Here is an 18,074-nt window from a genome sequence, read left to right as displayed (position 1 = left end):
CAATTTTATTTATTCATATATACATATGTACATTACAAAATGGAATATCTCAATTCATACATATAGAAATAATTAAAATAATTAAGTAAAATTAGATATTTATAAAAAAAAAACACAAAAGTATTCATAATATCCAGAGAATAATTTGTTAAAAAAGTAAGAGAATCTTGTAACGAAAAACTCCCTCAGAGACGTGAAAAATGTCAATGTGAAAAGTAATATTGTTCAACAAAGAGATAGCCCTTCCAACAGGCATAACCATTGGCAGGTTAGTCCTGTATATTGGAATGTGAAACAGTCTATGCTGACGATGTCTAAGGTAACATAAAAGATAATGCTCCGCATAATTTCAGGGTTGTCAATAATACCGCGCAACAATCGAAAGAAGTGCGTTATTAAATACACATTCCTTCTAGTCTTCAAACTGCTGTAACCAAGCATACCCTGGAGGAACTCAGTGGGACAAAGCCATGGATAATATCCGCTCTCCCTCATGTAGAGAAACGGAAAAAAATTCTTCTGTACCTTCTCCACCATAAGAGAGTACTTCAACTCACACGGTCCCCAAATCATCGAGCCACTTTCGAGTCTACTTCGCACCGACGAGTTATAAAGAATTCTCAGTACTCGAGTACTACCAAAAACCCTGGCAGTATGCAAGACGAATCCTAAGATCTTCAACGAACTGCTACAAACTGTTTCGATTTGATCATGAAATGTCAGGGAACTCACAAAAGTGATGCCTAGATCTTTAACCTTCGATGATAATGATAATATTGGAATTAATTTAATGTTTTTGTTCTTTTAAGACAAAGTAAATCGAGAAGAAGATAAGAAATTAGGCCTTACTTAAAAATCTGGTATGAGAGTTACGCCTTGACATAAAAGTAGAATAAGGACGGGAATACCACCCTTATTATAGTGGTAGAATAAGGATTGTTTTCCTATCCTTATTCTACCTTTATGTCAAGGCGTAACTTTCTTCATTCTTCTTTATTCTACCACTATGCCTAGACGAAACTTTATACCAAGTTAATGGTACATATTTTGTACATACTGTTTGTTTACCCAATAAAATAAAATGAGTAAGGCCCTATAAAAAAGTAGAGTAAAAAGCGGGTAATAAAAGATATTGCGTTGTCTTGTACAAAAATCAAACCTATCGCACCTAGTTTATAAACCTAATTTAAATTTATGAATAGGCAACGTAGTGGAATACGGAAGGGAGTACCATCCTTGTTTTAGCACTTTGCCTAGGCGTAACTTTGTACCATGTTTATGAGTAAGGCCCTATGAAAAAGTAGAACAAGAAGCAAGAAATTGAAGGTATCGCGTTGTGTATTATACAAAAATAAAACATATCAGGCCTTACTTATAAACATGGTATAAAGTTACGCCTTGTAAAAATACCATCCTTATTATTTATTTATTTATTTATTGATTTACACGCCCAATGGGCTTTTACATATTTTAGAAATTACATTTAAGTGCAGCAGTGAAACATAAGTATGTAAGTTTGGTAAAAATAAAAGATAACATAAGAAAAGCTAAAAGATACAATAATAGGTAAAAATCAGGAAATGTACCAACATAGGTATATGGTACATAGAAAAATATTTTTAAAATTTACATATGAAAACATACACGCATACATATACATACATATAAGTTTATACATTATTAAAGAGATACATGAGAAAAAGAAATAGTAAATAAAGAAAAATATTAAGAAATTTTACATAAATTAATTTATAACCTTTTGAATACTTAACCTATATTTATATAAAGACAGACAAAATATATCAACTTCACCATACTCGTTACCTAACCGGTGTAGTCTAGGTATTGGTGAATTGTAATAATAATTGTGACTGCCAGGAGATTCAAAAAATAACGTTAGCTGCCGAGTATTTCGAAGAGGTACTTTCAAGCTGATAACACTAGTTAATTCCGGGACGTCCAATACGCCATTCGCTATTTTATATAAATTTAATAAGTCATTTATAATTCTTCTTTTACATAGAGTTGACATATTTAGTGTACATAATAAATTATCATAATCAATATTTTCAGCGGGTATATTAAGTTTGTAATTGATGAATCTAAGGAATTTACGTTGTACTCTTTCTAACTTTAAAATATGAACATTGTAATAAGGTGACCAAATTGTTGAATTGAATTCTAAATTACTTCTAACCAAGGCAGTAAATAGCACTTTGAGGGTAGTGATGGAATTAAAATCCTTTACAGTTCGCTGCAAATATCCGAGACATTTCATTGCCTTATTAGTGATGGTATCAATGTGAGGAATAAATGTCAATTTTTCGTCAAAAACTATCCCCAAATCCTTTATTTGTGTAACTCTTCCCAGATTGATATTATTAATGTTGTAATCGAATATTATGGGTTTTTTACTTCTTGTAAATGATATTACACAACACTTGTCGACATTTAAATAAAGTTCATTTTTCTGGCACCAGTTGTACAGCCTTACCAAATTAGACTGAAGAACTCCACAATCGGTATCAGAGGTAACAGTTTTTGAAATTTTAAGATCGTCGGCAAAGAGAAGAATGTCTACTTTCTCAAATATCGACACAATGTCATTAACAAACAAAGAAAACAGTACTGGTCCCAGGTGGGAGCCTTGGGGTACCCCACTAGATGCCTCAAACTGATACGAGTTATAACCGAATACTTTTACTAAGATTTTCCTTGATGACAGGTAGCTTTTAAACCATTCCAAGATATTACCAGTAATTCCCAGTGAACTAAGTTTGTGTATTAAAATTGTATGAGAAACCTTGTCGAACGCTTTACTAAAGTCAGTATAAATTGTATCAGTCTGATGACGTCTCTCCATTGATGTGATCAACCGATTCTGATGCAACATAAGGTTTGTAAGAGTTGATCTACCAGTTATGAAACCATGTTGTAACGGAGTGATAACTTTACTAATTTCATTGGTGAACTTAGTTAGCAAAACAGATTCCAGTAACTTTGGAATGGCTGACTGAATACAAATGGGTCGGTAATTGGAGACGTCAGTTTTATCTCCTTTTTTATAAATGGGGGTTAAGTATGAGATCTTCCATTTCTTGGGAAAGTTTCCAGTTTTTAAGGACAAGTTAAAAATTTTTGCAAGTGGACCAGTTAAAGAGGGACAACATTGTATAAGAAGAAGTGTAGGGATATTGTCTGGCCCAGCGCTTTTTTTTGGATCTAAGGCACAAATCCCCTTTTTTACATCAGAATCAGTAAATACACAGTCGTTAAAATCAATTAAATCTGTATTATCAATACTGTGTAACCTAGAATTAGAAGTAGAACTATAAACACTGCTAAAGTAATCAGCAAATAAATTGGCAACTTCCTGTGGTGTGTCTGCCATTTTGCGTTTGTAATACACTGTGGACGGAATTCCAGATTCCCTACTGTTAAGAATCTTGGAAAATTTAAAAATATGTTGCGGCTTAGATGCAGCCTCGACTTCAAATTTACTTACACAGTCTTGATAACAGGTTTTAGAAAGCTGCTTAGACAAAATTCTCAATTTCGAAAATTCTTCATAATCTTTAATGTCTCGAGACCTTTTAAAATTACTATGAGCAATCTTTTTATGTAGTATAACTTCAATTATATTACTGTTATAAGGATGGTATTTTCATTCTTATTCTACCACTATGCCTGAATGTAATTTTATACTAAGTTTATGATTTATATTTTGTACATACTGTTTGTTTTTTCAATAAAATAAAATGAGTAGGTCCTATGTAAAAGTAGAGTAAGAAGCAATGAATTAAAGATATTGCGTTATGTATTGTATAAAAATAAAACATATCTGACCCTTCTTATAATCCTGGTATAAAGTTACGCCTTGTAAAAATACCGACCTTATTATATCACTGTTATAAGATCGGTATTCCTATCCTTATTGTAGAATATGCCGTAGACACAACATTTGATGTGAAAGAAAGAAAGAAGTTATGTATAAAATAAATAATACAGTGACACCCTGGAACGTGCCTATGGGCCAGTGGAGTGGCTACATCCATAAATAAAAAGCAAATTATATTGAATGTACATATTGTATAAACATTTTATTTTGTAAACTATAATTTGTATTTTTTATTGGATTTAATAAATCAATAAATATTACCTAACTGATTTTTTTAAACTTTTGGCGATCATTTTTAAATTTGGAAAAAACGGACACAACTTATCTTAATAATATATACTACAATCAGATGTACACCTAAACAAAGTGTTACCACTTTGCTTAGGCGTGACTTTATACCGGATTTATAAGTAAGGCCCGGTATCATATCAATGTCAAAGTGTACATTTGATTAACAATTCTTGTATGTAGTATGTATTTTTAAGATAAGTTGTGCCTGTTTTTTTCCAAATTTAAAAATGAGCATCAAAAATTTGTACGTCACTCGAAATAAAATGTTCTGTTTTACAAGATATTGCGTTTGCTTTTACGTCACATGTATCATTTTATTTGATTACAAGCTTGCAAAGTGGAAGGTTAAGTAGACGAAAGTGAGCTCAGAAAAAAACTGAAATAACTTATACTAACACCAAATATTTTATTAAAATTCATTAATACATGTAAAGCAACTTCGAGGCTTGTTTTGCATCTTGCATCCAGTTCAATCCGCTTGATTTATCTAATCTGATCTGGCTTAACATTTACTGGTATAATCTGCCTTGTCAGAATGACTAAATGCAAATCCTACTAATGGACCTATAGAAATGTACTTATGTATTCATCTCATAATGGATACAAAGTTGATCCAATTTTACTAGTAATTTTTATTTTAAGTATTTATGTAAAAAAAAGATCACGAAATCCCTTTATACGTAACGATAAAAAATCAAATACTGTTGAAGCCGAGTAAAAAGGTTAACAACACTTTACAACTTTTGAATTTACCCCCATAAAGTGTTTACCAAGACTACAATAATTTTATAATGTTTTATTTTACTCCCAGCAGCGGTAGAGAACATAAACATTCATCGAAAGCATCCACCACATACCCGAATCCGTTTTGAAGACTAAATGCCTTTCTTCAAATTCACTATACGTAAAGATTGGACTCCTAAGTTTTAAAAAATGATATGAATATCAGTGCCTGAAATAAGTTCACATAAATGGGAAATTATTTAACAATAATTTAAATCGGATTGGCAATAGATCCGATAGTGTACTGTGAGTTCCAGGACGCAGAACTAAGTTTGCACAGAGGCACTCTTTACATGTTGGTCCAAGATCTTTCAATCTAAGGAATTACAAGACATTAAATCCCTGATACGGTTTAAAGTAAGTTTGAGGTCTTGGATTAGCATGGAAGAAACAGATCTTTTTTTAAAAGTTAAAATTAAAAATAAAATATATATGGCAAATAAATCCTATTTTTGTAATAGCAGCATATGTTAAACTTGTTTTTCTTTTCATGGTATGTCATACAATATTTATGTACTATAAACTTATAATTTTTTTTTAATGGTGCACGCTCAGACGCTGAAGTCTTTGTGGGCATTTTTTCCAAAGTACGGTATAGCTTAATTTTAAATGTATTATTTAAAGCCTATTTTTGTTATGAAAATTCTATGAAAATATATGCATGGAAAAATAAACAAAAATAACAAACTCAGATAAGCAGATTTTTTTCCCCCGTTATGGATTGACTATATTTCTTCCTCTAACAACCAAATTCAGTAAGGAAAATCGCGAACAAATATTTTACATTTAAAACTTTCAATGTGCCTTAGACTGTCGTTCTAAATCCCTTCATCTTCTACATAGCAGTGGCAAGGGAAAATACAAATAAATCCAACACCCAGTTCAAACCTTTTTTATGTATACAGTGATAAAAAATGTTAATATCTACTCTCTGGAGCACCATAACTTCCGAATGTGACCCTCAACGCCGGTCACCGGCGGCGCACCCAAAAGCAGCAGACTTACCTAAAGGCTATTGGTAGCAAATCAACTTTTGCCACCATTCGTACCATCAAGCGAAAGCAATAAAGGAGCAAGAAATTTCCATTTACGGGGTCACCTGCAATCGAAAAACCTCAGACCCCAGACACGCCCGGTGACTCCGTTCAGTATAGGATTAATTTCTCCCACCATCCCTTAGATTTAGACAAAAACGGCACAGCCATGAGTTCCGCACCCCAAACAACATAGATTCATTCGTCGCGTATATTTGTTATCTACAGGAACAGAAAGCAAGGGATTTATCTTGGTTGAGATCGAGGGGCCCCTAACAAGTTTGACCTTTGAACCCACCCCTCCACAAACGCAGAACATGCTCTTAGGTTGGTCCTATTTGCCACCAGCCCGGCACACTAAATAGATCTCGATACATCGCTCGGACTACAAATTGCCATCTCAGGTTTGCGGCAAACACACGTTTTACGCCAAACGCGCCGTGTTCTGATAGCGTTTATACAATGTAGTTCAAGCAGCTTGAATCAAACTTCAGTCTCATCATAAACATACAATATATAGTAAACTCTTACCTAAATTATTTCAGTTCTTTTCGTCACCATCAAAATTTTCCTTTCCGTAGCTAATGATGCGTAAGCTACTTAATAGGTACTCGACTTATTAAATAAACTTCGGTGATCAGTCTTACGCTTCAGGTCCCTGTCTCTATAAAACATTGCAATGTAGAACCACCTTTAAAATCAATATTTAACATCTACCCTAACACACTTCACTACAGGGCGGACTCATTTTTTAAGATTTTTAGCTGAAAATAGCTATCGAGTCGAAAGCACTTGTTCAGAATTTTGGTTTTATTTCGCACTCAGAACTTTATTCATCCGCCCGGACACAAAAAGTGCACAAAAATATTTAAATTAAAAAAAATCAACCGAAATAAAAAGTTCGAAGGCATGGTTATTTAAATAAGGACACAACAGAAGATTTTTTTCATCTCAAAAACGGTCACCATAAATATCATTTGTTATATCCATCAAAGAATGTAAAATTAAGACATTTGCAAAGTAAACTAAAGCTATTATATAGATAAGAAAAATTACTTAGCGCCATTTTGTTTAAAAAAAATTTAAAAAAAACACTTTTAGACTGAATTTAATACTGGTTCAGATTCGCAGCACAGTAGAAATGAATTATTTTTTATAAGTGTTTTTCCAGTTTTCCAGAAAGCTGGTCGTTTCAAAATCAGTGAAAATAAATAAACCAATCAGCTGAATTTCATTCAAATGGTCACATTTTAGAGTGAAGATAAGTATTATTTTATTTTTATTTTAGTATTTATTTAAGTATACATCGTCGTATAGTAGATGGTTTGTTTGCCTATCGTGCTTAAGGATCAAAGTTCAATTTCTAGCTGTGAAGAGGTAAAATATTGGTTGTATCACCTTACACTGCACGCGACAAAAATAATCGAGAAAAGCTGCAATTGGTGAAGCGATACAGTGCCCTATGCACCCTTGGGTGCGAATGGGGAAACAACGATAATAAAATGGGAATCGATTTTCAAAAAAGCAGTTTGAACAAGAAAATCAACAAAATAATTCGAAATGATTATATACATTTGAATAGTCTGAAAATGGGAATCAAGATATCAAAGATATCGCGTGTATTAAAATGGTCTACTTTGCTTATGTTCGCAGCTTGCTCGAGTATGCTTCTTCTGTTTGGTCTCCATAATATGTACAATGTACACATAAAGAAAGGTTCGAGAAAATTCAATGGACATTTCTTAGACATCTTAACTGGAGATACAGGAATACAAATCTCAATTATATGTCTTTCTACAAAAAGCACCACTTGCTTAGTTTAGAAGATCGCCGTCTACTATTAGACATAGGGGTCCTACATGACATACTTAGTGGACGCCTTGATAGTCTGGCTCTTATGTCAGAGTTATCACTAAATGTCACACGTCGAGCTCTCTATTTCGTGTGCCAGCAGTTCGTACGAACTATGCCCAGAACTCTCCACTTATACGTTTTGCTCGTAAATATAATTTGAACTTTCCATTTATTGATCCCTTCGATTGTACCAAATTAACATTTAAAATGCGCTTGTTAAAACACCCTTTTTCATTTTATACTTAGTTTCCATAATAAAATCTTATTTTATCTCTAATTCTTAATATTTTATATATTGTTGACACTTGTGCAATGATATTTACACACCTGTTCACCCCCATTCCATTATAACCACTCACCTACCCTCTCACACACTTACACTCACACAAACAATCTAACATACATGTATTGTACGAGTATTTAATGTATTTCTGTGGATATCTGTCATTGGTTTTATTATCTGTATATTTTATTTGTTATATTTTTGTTACATGTATTCATATATGTTGATAACTGTTGATATCCCCAATAAATAAAAAAATAATAATAATAATAATAAACAAAAAATAAGTGATTCTAAATATAAATATATTATTATTTATTATATTGCAACAAATCTCAACTAATTGTAGATAGTTTAATACTCGTATACTCGTATTATCCGAATTATATAAATATGAGTAAAAAGTTAAAGTTAAATGTCGGCCCCGTGTTGTTTGCCGTTTATTGCGTTTTTGTTTGCCTACCATGCAAGAGGTCTCGGGTTTGATTTCCGACATGTTTGATATGAAATATTGATTTAAAAGAGTGTTTTTACCATAAAACATTTCATAGCCCTAGACTTTTCATAGCCTGGAAAAAAAAATACGTTTTGGGAGTGCAGTTTTTGAACCAATGACTAAACCAGTGAGTTTGCGGTAGTTCCACGGGGCCACAAAGTTTATTATTCCGGGAATAAGAACATTCAAATCAACCATATCGATTCGTTTGTCGATAGCCATTCTGCAGATTGGATTTACCAACGATCTATACAATCTATCGCACGCTTCTTGCTCATGTCACAGAGCAGAGAGAAGATTTGAAAGAGAGAATAAATCACGCACATTACTGCCTTTCAAACCCAATTGAAACCACACTTGAAGCATCTGACATAAAACGCATTCCGATTTGGTTCAGCGGAACGAGCTTCGTGACATTTCCGCCATAAATAAAGCGCCTGTCACGTGACTGCCGCGGCGGTGACAGGGTTGCGCCAAATCCATTAATTGTACCTTTACGTACACTTTTTAAAGGCCGTGGAAATGCCTGCACAGTTTTTAAAAAGCTCCTGACGCCCTGACGCGACACAGCCATAACATTTTCTTATGCGCCTTTCCAGATTTTAAATCAAATGATTCATTCTGATACATACACTAACTCCAGGCGCGTTTCATCCATACATACTGTGTATGCGGCGCATTCCTCTAATATTTTTTTTTTTAAAAAGGATTTTTTTTTTTTATTGAAAATTATAAATATGGAAAAAATATTCCTTAAATTATCGCAGAAAATTTTCGAAAGCACGCAATTTACAACAAAACAATATTTTTAGTGTACATACCTAAATACGTATGCGTATTTCCTTTATCAAGGTACCTTGGCATTGATAGTTGATGGTATTTGTTAGATACGCTGGAATCTGGATACGACTCTTCATTTTTAGTTCAGTTCTATTACAAATATTAGAATTTCCGCGCACGCGCATTTAAGTTCATAACGTTGTCGTATTGTTCTACGAGACTCGCAGAGATAAGAGCATCCAACTTGTGTAATTCAAAAAAAAAACGACTCTAAAAAATATTATAATGTTTTCTATAGCGTGTTATTGAAATTTAACCAAATATTAGAATATCTTGAGTTTTAGGTACTGTCCAAATGCTTACAGCTTAACCGCTGGAAGCGCCTGCTCCTGAACTCAGTTAATATATATAATATTAACTAATTATTATTACAATGGAAAACTTACATAGGATCATTTTCATAATACAATCTCAAGTACATTTTACAAAAGTGATTCCATGCAATTTTTATTTTAATTTGAAATCTACCTATATGTACTATCACACCCACTAAATGTAAAAAATGATTTTTTTTTTTCAGCATTTCAAATGATGATATTCACTGCACGCGCCTGGCTAGCTCACCATCATTTCCCATTGCACACCCAATGGTGCATAGGGCACTGCATCGATAGACTAAATACAGAGTATTTTTTTTCCATACACATATTATTTACATAGAATTATAATTTTAAAAATACATCTTAAAATTAAGCTAAAACATGAATGGGAAAAAATGCCCACAAAGGCTACAGCGTCTGAGCGATAGATAGAGCGTTTACATCATCTGTTGAGTGCAGGTCCAGCAAAAATAGAATATTTTAGTTTAAACAACTTTTAAAATCAATATTTCACATTTACCCTGCCAGGTATCAAACCTAGGACCTCAAGATTGGTAGGCAAACGCAATAACTTCTACACGATGAGGCGGAGTTATCTCCACTCGGTTTTCTTACTCGGGATTTTTACCTGAAAGCAGCTATCGAGTCGCAAAACACTCCTCCAGAGTTCTGGATCTATTTCACACACATAACTGGACTTGAACACGAACAATTCTCAATTCACTTGGATGATATTCAAAAAATTTCATATCTTTTTTGCTGTAACTCCGTTTCTAGGTAGATAACGGATGACGCTCTGCGTGAAATAGAACCAGAACCCTGAAAGTGTTTTTGACTTGATGACTAATCTCAGAATAAAAAAGTAGATATTACTTCACCACGTATTATAATGGTGCGCTCGCCTACCATAGGCACATAACCTCATTATGAGTTTGATTTCTGACATGGTAGTTCCAAATTATTGTTTTTTAAGGTGGTTCTCCACTGCATTATTATATTGTTCCTGGACAAGCACCTGAAACGCGAAGTGGATCACATTTCTTTCAAATCTTTATGTAATAAAAATTATCCGGTCACAGATTACATATAAATATTTAATAACATTTTTTAATTTATATATCTTTAAATACGCATACATAAATAAATAAATCATCATCATTTCGTTTCCGCACCTAATGGTGCATAGGACACTGTTTTTTTTTTTTTTTTTAAATACTTACATGAATGTAAGATGATAAGTTTTACGCTTCAGGTACCAGTCCAGGGACTATAAAAAAATTCTAGGGTAAAAACACATTTTAAAATAAATATTTCATCTCAACCATGTCAGGAATCGAACCTGAGACCTCTTGTATGGTAAGCAAACGCGCTGATCACTACATCACGAGGCCGGCGGCATGTATGTGAAAATATAGTATTAAAAATGTTTATAGTTTTTAAATTTGGAGAAATAAAACTTATACTTTGTTTTTTGATACACTCACTTTATTTTTACCAACTAGTTTCGGTAACCAACTGTTACCTTCTTCAGGGTATTTTTAAAACTAAACATACATAAAAGAAACAGTGAACAAATTAGTGGGTATTATAAAAAAAAATCATATAGTACGAGCGTATTTTGTAGAAAAAAAGATAAAAGTTCCGGTATTTTTCAAACTGCGCAACAGTATGCAATAAACTAAACTTTAGAGTTTCAGCCGTTTTTCTTCCCTGAGCACTGACATGGATCTTCAAAACGGCTTCTTACTTCGACCCTAGGTGTGCCAGCGAGCATTAATTTACCCAACGTTAAGGCGCTTTCAAAATCGGACGTTTCTGTGCCGTGCGGATTCGAACCCAATCCATTTGCATGAAAGTGCACTAATCCATGCAATGCCATTTGCTAAACCCGCGCTTAAATTATACCAGTAATAGGTAGCCCGAGTTGCAAGCTTCTGTCTAATGTGATAAAGGATTGCATTCCGATATAATTTGATACTAAAATAATCTGAAAATATGGCATTAATTCATTAATTTTAATTTTATTAATTTATTTATAATCGCCTTTAGGACTACAACATCATGGTTTACACAAACAAAACAAAAAAACTACAACAAATTAGTAAATAATATATTCTCCTTCATTATTTAACATTTAATTTGTCAATAATATAGGTAGCATCCTTTATTATTTTAAAACAAATAAGTAAAAAATGCATAGTTGTTTCAATGTGTACGGCGCAAATAGGGCGAACAACTTTGGCAGATTTATTCTCCAGATTGAAAGCGAATTAAAAATGGCCAAAAATTTTTTTTTTTATTTTCGTCTACTTAACATTCCATTTTGAGGACTTTTAATATTATAAATTAATACATGTAACGTAAAAGAAAAAAAAATATCTTGTAAGACAAAAAAAATACTTTCGAATGAGTATAATTTTTACTAGATTTTTTTACTTTTTGTGTTCATTTTTAAACTCGGAAAAAAACACTTTTTTAATTACATAATTTTTATATAAGTTTATAGAAATATTTGTTTGAAAAGAGAAAAAATCAAAAAACGGCACACGCAATGTAATAGCTTAGACACTTTCTTTACGCAGAGAGAGTTCCGGGTTCGATTCGAAATTCGATTCAAAAATCAAATAAGATTTTTTGTAAGTCTAGGTGTTTTATGCTGTAATTGAGCCTCCTAGCATGTTGTGATGCAAATTTCAATTGTATCTACGTATATTCTTTCTGAAAAATCATGTGTTGATTTGAAACTCAGTTTATTTATGTATTTTTAAAAAAAAAATTGATGAAAATTTGAGTTGTTTCTTTTTGCCGTAGCTTCACAATTTTTTAATTTTTTTAAAATATTTTTTTTCTTTCTTGATGATTCACCCAAATATTTCATTTTTAGGGACATTTTCAACGAGTTGTAAATAACTCACTATTAGAAAATGGAAATAAATTTGGAGTAGAGTAGGATTCGGGAGACACTAGCCACAGGACCACAACCCGATTCTAATTAAATTAAAGTGTCTAATTAAAATTAAAACCTTATTCATTAAAAATACTCCTTGTATAAAACGTATTTGCAGTTTATCCATGCAAAAATGAAAAATATATCGAAAAACAAAAGGATAAACATGGTATTTTTAATTATAGGTGTCGCGCACCTAGTTCATTTACCGCGTATTGTAAAACAGGTTCATTGACGCCGCGCCGTAATGGGTTAAAAAAAAAACATTCACATTCACAATTATCGATTATCCATCGTTAACGGCCAGGTATAACATAAATCTGGATACAAGTTGTGGTGTTGCATAGGGTACTCCGATTGTAGCATATCTAGTTATTTTTTTATTACAATGTGATCAGTAGAACGCTTCAAAACTATGTTTAAAATCAATATTTTACTTCCATCGTCTTAGGAAACGAGACTAGGACGTCAAGAATGGCAGTCGAACGCGCTAACCACCACACAAGGAGTTGGACTTATCTCCACTCGATTTCTTTTTTCAGGTTTTTTTTTTTTTAAGAAATATTTGCCTTCTAGTGATTTTTTATTTTTTTTATTTATTTAATCCAATATAAAATACATATACATAGTTTACAAAACTGTTTATACACTAGGTACATTCAATGTAATTTTATTTTTACATATGGATGTAGCCACTCCACTGGCCCACAGGCACGTTCCGGAGTTTTATTTACCCAAATATTTCATTTTGAGGGCCTTTTTTAACGAGTTGTAAAAAACTCACTATTAGAAAATGGAATCAAGTTGGAATAGTGGGATTCGAACCATAGACTTTTGGTCCGTGAGTCCGAGACACTAGCCACAAGACCAAACGAGTAAAAAAACCCTTTTTGAGGGTTCTGGTTCTTTTTTACATTTAGAAGTTAATTCTTTATCCCCCTGGACAAATACCAACTTAAAAATTCGTTAATTTGTTTTTTGTTTTAAATGTATAAAACAATATATTGAACTTGTCCATATAAGAACTTAAACTTGTAACAAACATAGACACAATACGAGAATATCAGAAAAATATCATATTTAACCTTCTAAAACGAGACAAGGACAGTTGAGACTAATAAACCATGGACTGAAATTGTACAATAAAAAAACCAAGCAAAAGACTCAGACAACCTTTACAAAAGATGTTAAAAATATTATAATGAACAGTAGAATGTGAATTTTAAAAGTAAAAATATTTTGAAATTTGAAAACAAAAAAATAAATATGTATGTACACAAAAAAAAATGACAACATTTTGGAGAAGAAAATGTGGAAATCCAGAATCTAGGCCTTAACAGTCTTTATGACATGTCTGGCATAAGCTGGTTCAAGTGGTGGATGTGACACAGTGTGTAAAGTGCCTGTTTAAACCAGCCAATAATATGTCATAAGCTCTCTAAATGCATTTACTTCCATCTTTCCTTCTCTTAAATGTTTCTTATCTATGTAGTGATGTGTTAACATATGTATTTGCTAAAATATCTTATATACTTCAAAATCTGAGAACTTATCAGTAAATTTTCTACCGTCGCATCGTAATCGAGGTCCGTTTCAACAGCAGTGACATTATTTGAAACTAACCAGAGCTGCATATTATTATTATAAAATGGCGTCGGCACAGTAGTTACCGATCATAATATTATTGCCAAGTAGGCACCTGGCATATGGCATTACAAACTAAGTAGGCAATTTGTTTAGCGTACTTATAATGCCACTCTATTGCGAGTTACGCACGACTTTACTGCAATAATATGGATTATGATTGAATAATTTATCTAATTTCCCGTTCTGTCCTGACGGAACGAAGAAAACAGTTCAGTTTGAGAGGTAGAGCTGGAACCCTGAATGGGTGTTTTAGATCATAAAATATAAATTTTGAAACAACAAGTCAAGTAATGACGACGTTCAATGGTTTTATTTATTTTTTATTTGTACTAAAAACAGTCTATTAAGAAACACAAGTCTATTAAGTCAGAAAAAAAAAATTGATTGGTCAGTAGACTTATCGTAAATCGGAAATCTACTAGAACTCTCATATCATTGGTTGATTCGGAAGTACTAGTGACGTCAATAGTACATAGTATTCAAATGATTTTTATTTGTATTTTCATACATTTTCAAGAAACTTCGCCGTACAATTTAATGCTTTTTACCACGCGGAAGAATACATTTAACTTATCCAATTTCCGTAGGACTAAACATCCTCATAATCATGCACGAGGACCAAGGATATATTCGATTTATTTTATTTTATATTATTTATTTCAAGAAAACAACAGTCGTATTTTTGGGACGTATTTTATCAACAGTTTTGTTTTACACATAAATAATATATAAATAATAATATATATTGTCGGCCTCGTAGTGTAGTGGTCAGTGTATTTATCTACCATGCAAGAGGTCTTGGGTTTGATTCCCGACATGGTTGATATGAAATATTTATTTAAAAATGCGTTTTTACACTAAAATATTTCATAGTCCCTGGACTGTTACCTAAAGTAAGAGACTGATCATTTTACCTTCGTGTTATGAAAATTATCAAGATACGTTGCAATTCATGTATCAATGCAGTGCCTTATGCATCATTAGGTTCGAAAAGAGGATGATGATGATGTTAAAAGGTAATAAAAAAATCTCGGCATCGTGGTGTGATGGTCAGTGCGTTTGCCTACCTTGTAAGGGGTCTCGTGTTCGAATTCTGAAATGGTTGACACGTAATATTTATTGAAAAAGGTGTTTTTACATTAAAAATTTTTCTAGTCACTGGACTGGTATCTGAAACGCTGATTGACTGATTGATTATCTCACCTTCATGTAACAAAAATAATCTAGATACGCCGCGATTTGAATATCAACGCAGTTTCCTATGCACCATTAGCTGCGGAAAGGGAATAGTGATAGTAAAGTAAATATATACAGTATAAAACTGTGTACAATAAACCTGTCTTAAAAAAATTGTGTCTCGTGGAAAAGTATTTAGACTATGTGGGTATATATTACTTAAAATACCAAATAAACGCTGTTTTGCAGCACTGAAAGTGAACGCAATTGAATATTCGTTCTCCGATGTAATTTATTATTCAGGGAACGACCAGACTCTCCCAATGCTGTGCTCTATAAACTATTAGGTGCAGATAAGAGTATAATGATGATGATGAATTTTACAAATGGGCTATATTGAATAGATAATAATTTTCAAAGAGATAATAATCCTCCTATTTTGTACATAGCGCCATTTTGTACGCTCATATTTTGACGCCCTACAACGACTTACACAATTGACAAATCAAACCCCAAAAAAACGATTTATACTCCTTGATAAGATCACAAAGAATTCACACTTCAGTGGGTCCCCATAAGAGACACGCATCCCGAACAGCCCTTTATAATTCAAATTACCCGTAACTGAAATACTACGTGAGAGCTACTAAGAAATCTCATAATATATTTGCCGTTAACATATATTTTGTCAAGCAAACACAACATATTATTGAACAGAAAATTTCCTTTTGAATGACGTATAACGTTTACTTTTTTTTTGAGTTTTTGTTCTAATTTTTTAATTCGAATAAAAACGATCCAAACTTATGTTAAGATTTAATAGTTTATATTAAACTTTATGTCTAAGCGGAGTCGTGAACTGGTATTCTGAACTCTTTCAGCTAAGGACTCCATTGTGAAATCCAATGTAAATCCAAAGGAGGCAAAATTAGCAGTTCACAATGGTCAGCTGTGGCCGTCTGTTACATGCTGGTACATTTGGCGTTCGGATCTCATTTAGTCGGCCTCAAGAAATCTGTCTTTTTGGCCTTTTTTAATCGTCCCTTATGGACAAACGCAATCAATCAACCATAGAGCATTAATATTATAAATTATTATTTTAGAACGTTCTCAAATACTTAAAATACTAGCAGGCGATAGTTGCATTATTTTCATAAAAATGAATTTTGGGGAATTCTTGAATATTACCTCAAAATTATAAAAATTATGAGAATTTAAAAATATATTTATTATGGTCATGATAACACACAATCTCTCTTAAATCATTATGAAAAATTAATTTACAGGTAAATATTGTAATAGTAATACAAATATAGAGAGGTTTATTTGAAAATGAATTATTATTTATTTTCCGCTGCATTGAGCAAGCAACGAAATTTTGGGTTTTAAGTAAAAAGAGTCTATACATCAAACTATTTAATTGAAATCTCTAATTTTTCGTATTAATAATTTATTTGAATATACATTTTTACAGTTTTAGCTTTCGATAATTAAATTACTGGGATAGCAATTCGCCCCGTATAGGCGGATAAAGTTTGAACTGGAAAATATCATACAAAAAACGGGAATTTTTAAATATTCGTGTGCGACAGATGAACGGCTTTTGACTGAAAGAATAATACAATGGATTTTTGTTATTTTTACTTTCTATTTTGTACGACAAGAATGCAAAGATGTATCTTTTTAATACCAGCCCTATCGCATTGTTTATTTAAACCTTCTCGACAAGGCATTAATAATTGACCGCGATCGGTGGAAATAAACAGAGTACAGGTAATACCGGATCAAGTTTATGAATACGGTGGCATTAGGCGTGTGAGCCATCTCTAGAGAGACACTTCGAGTAAACATCTAGTTTCACTCACCATGCGTGAAAGGGGAAGATAAGAAACGGACGGGAGAGATAAATAAATGGAAGGAGATAAATTTGTTGCAACTGAGAGGGAAAACATTTTTGAGAAGGGCAAATATGGAAGTCTTTGCATTTACAGCGATCATGACCTGTCATGTCTGTGTTCACGAAAAACAATTTTTAGCGATGTAAAAAATTTACTTTTTGCTGACGACCTCAAACTTTATAGAGTTGTAAATAATACTGATGATTGCAATACCCTGCAGATGAATCTCAACAGAATTTACGAGTGGTGCAATAAAAATAATATTTTTCTCAGTGTAGATAAATTGCATGATTATTTCCTTTTCTAAAAGTAGGAAACCTTTCATTTTTAAATATTTGTTGAACCACGCAACAATTGAAAGAGTTGATTTCATTAGAGATCTTGGCGTAATTTTTTATGATAAACTTACATTTATCAAACATATTGACAAGATTTCAAATGAGGCGCTAAGTATGTTGGGATTTATTTGTAAGGTTACTAACAAATTAAAAAATATCACACCAATCAGGTAACTTTATTGTTCCCTGGTTATAAAAACAATTAACAAAATATGTTGAGAATTGAAAAAGTTGAGAATTTTAAATTTAAATAAGACTAGAAGGTCGGA

This window comes from Micrasema longulum, unplaced genomic scaffold (assembly GCF_059751315.1).
Source record: "Micrasema longulum isolate JH-2025_06_02 unplaced genomic scaffold, ASM5975131v1 h1tg000180l, whole genome shotgun sequence".
Lineage (NCBI taxonomy): Eukaryota > Metazoa > Arthropoda > Insecta > Trichoptera > Brachycentridae > Micrasema > Micrasema longulum.
The sequence above is the reverse complement of the archived record's forward strand: the minus strand, read 5'-3'. Positions refer to the sequence as shown.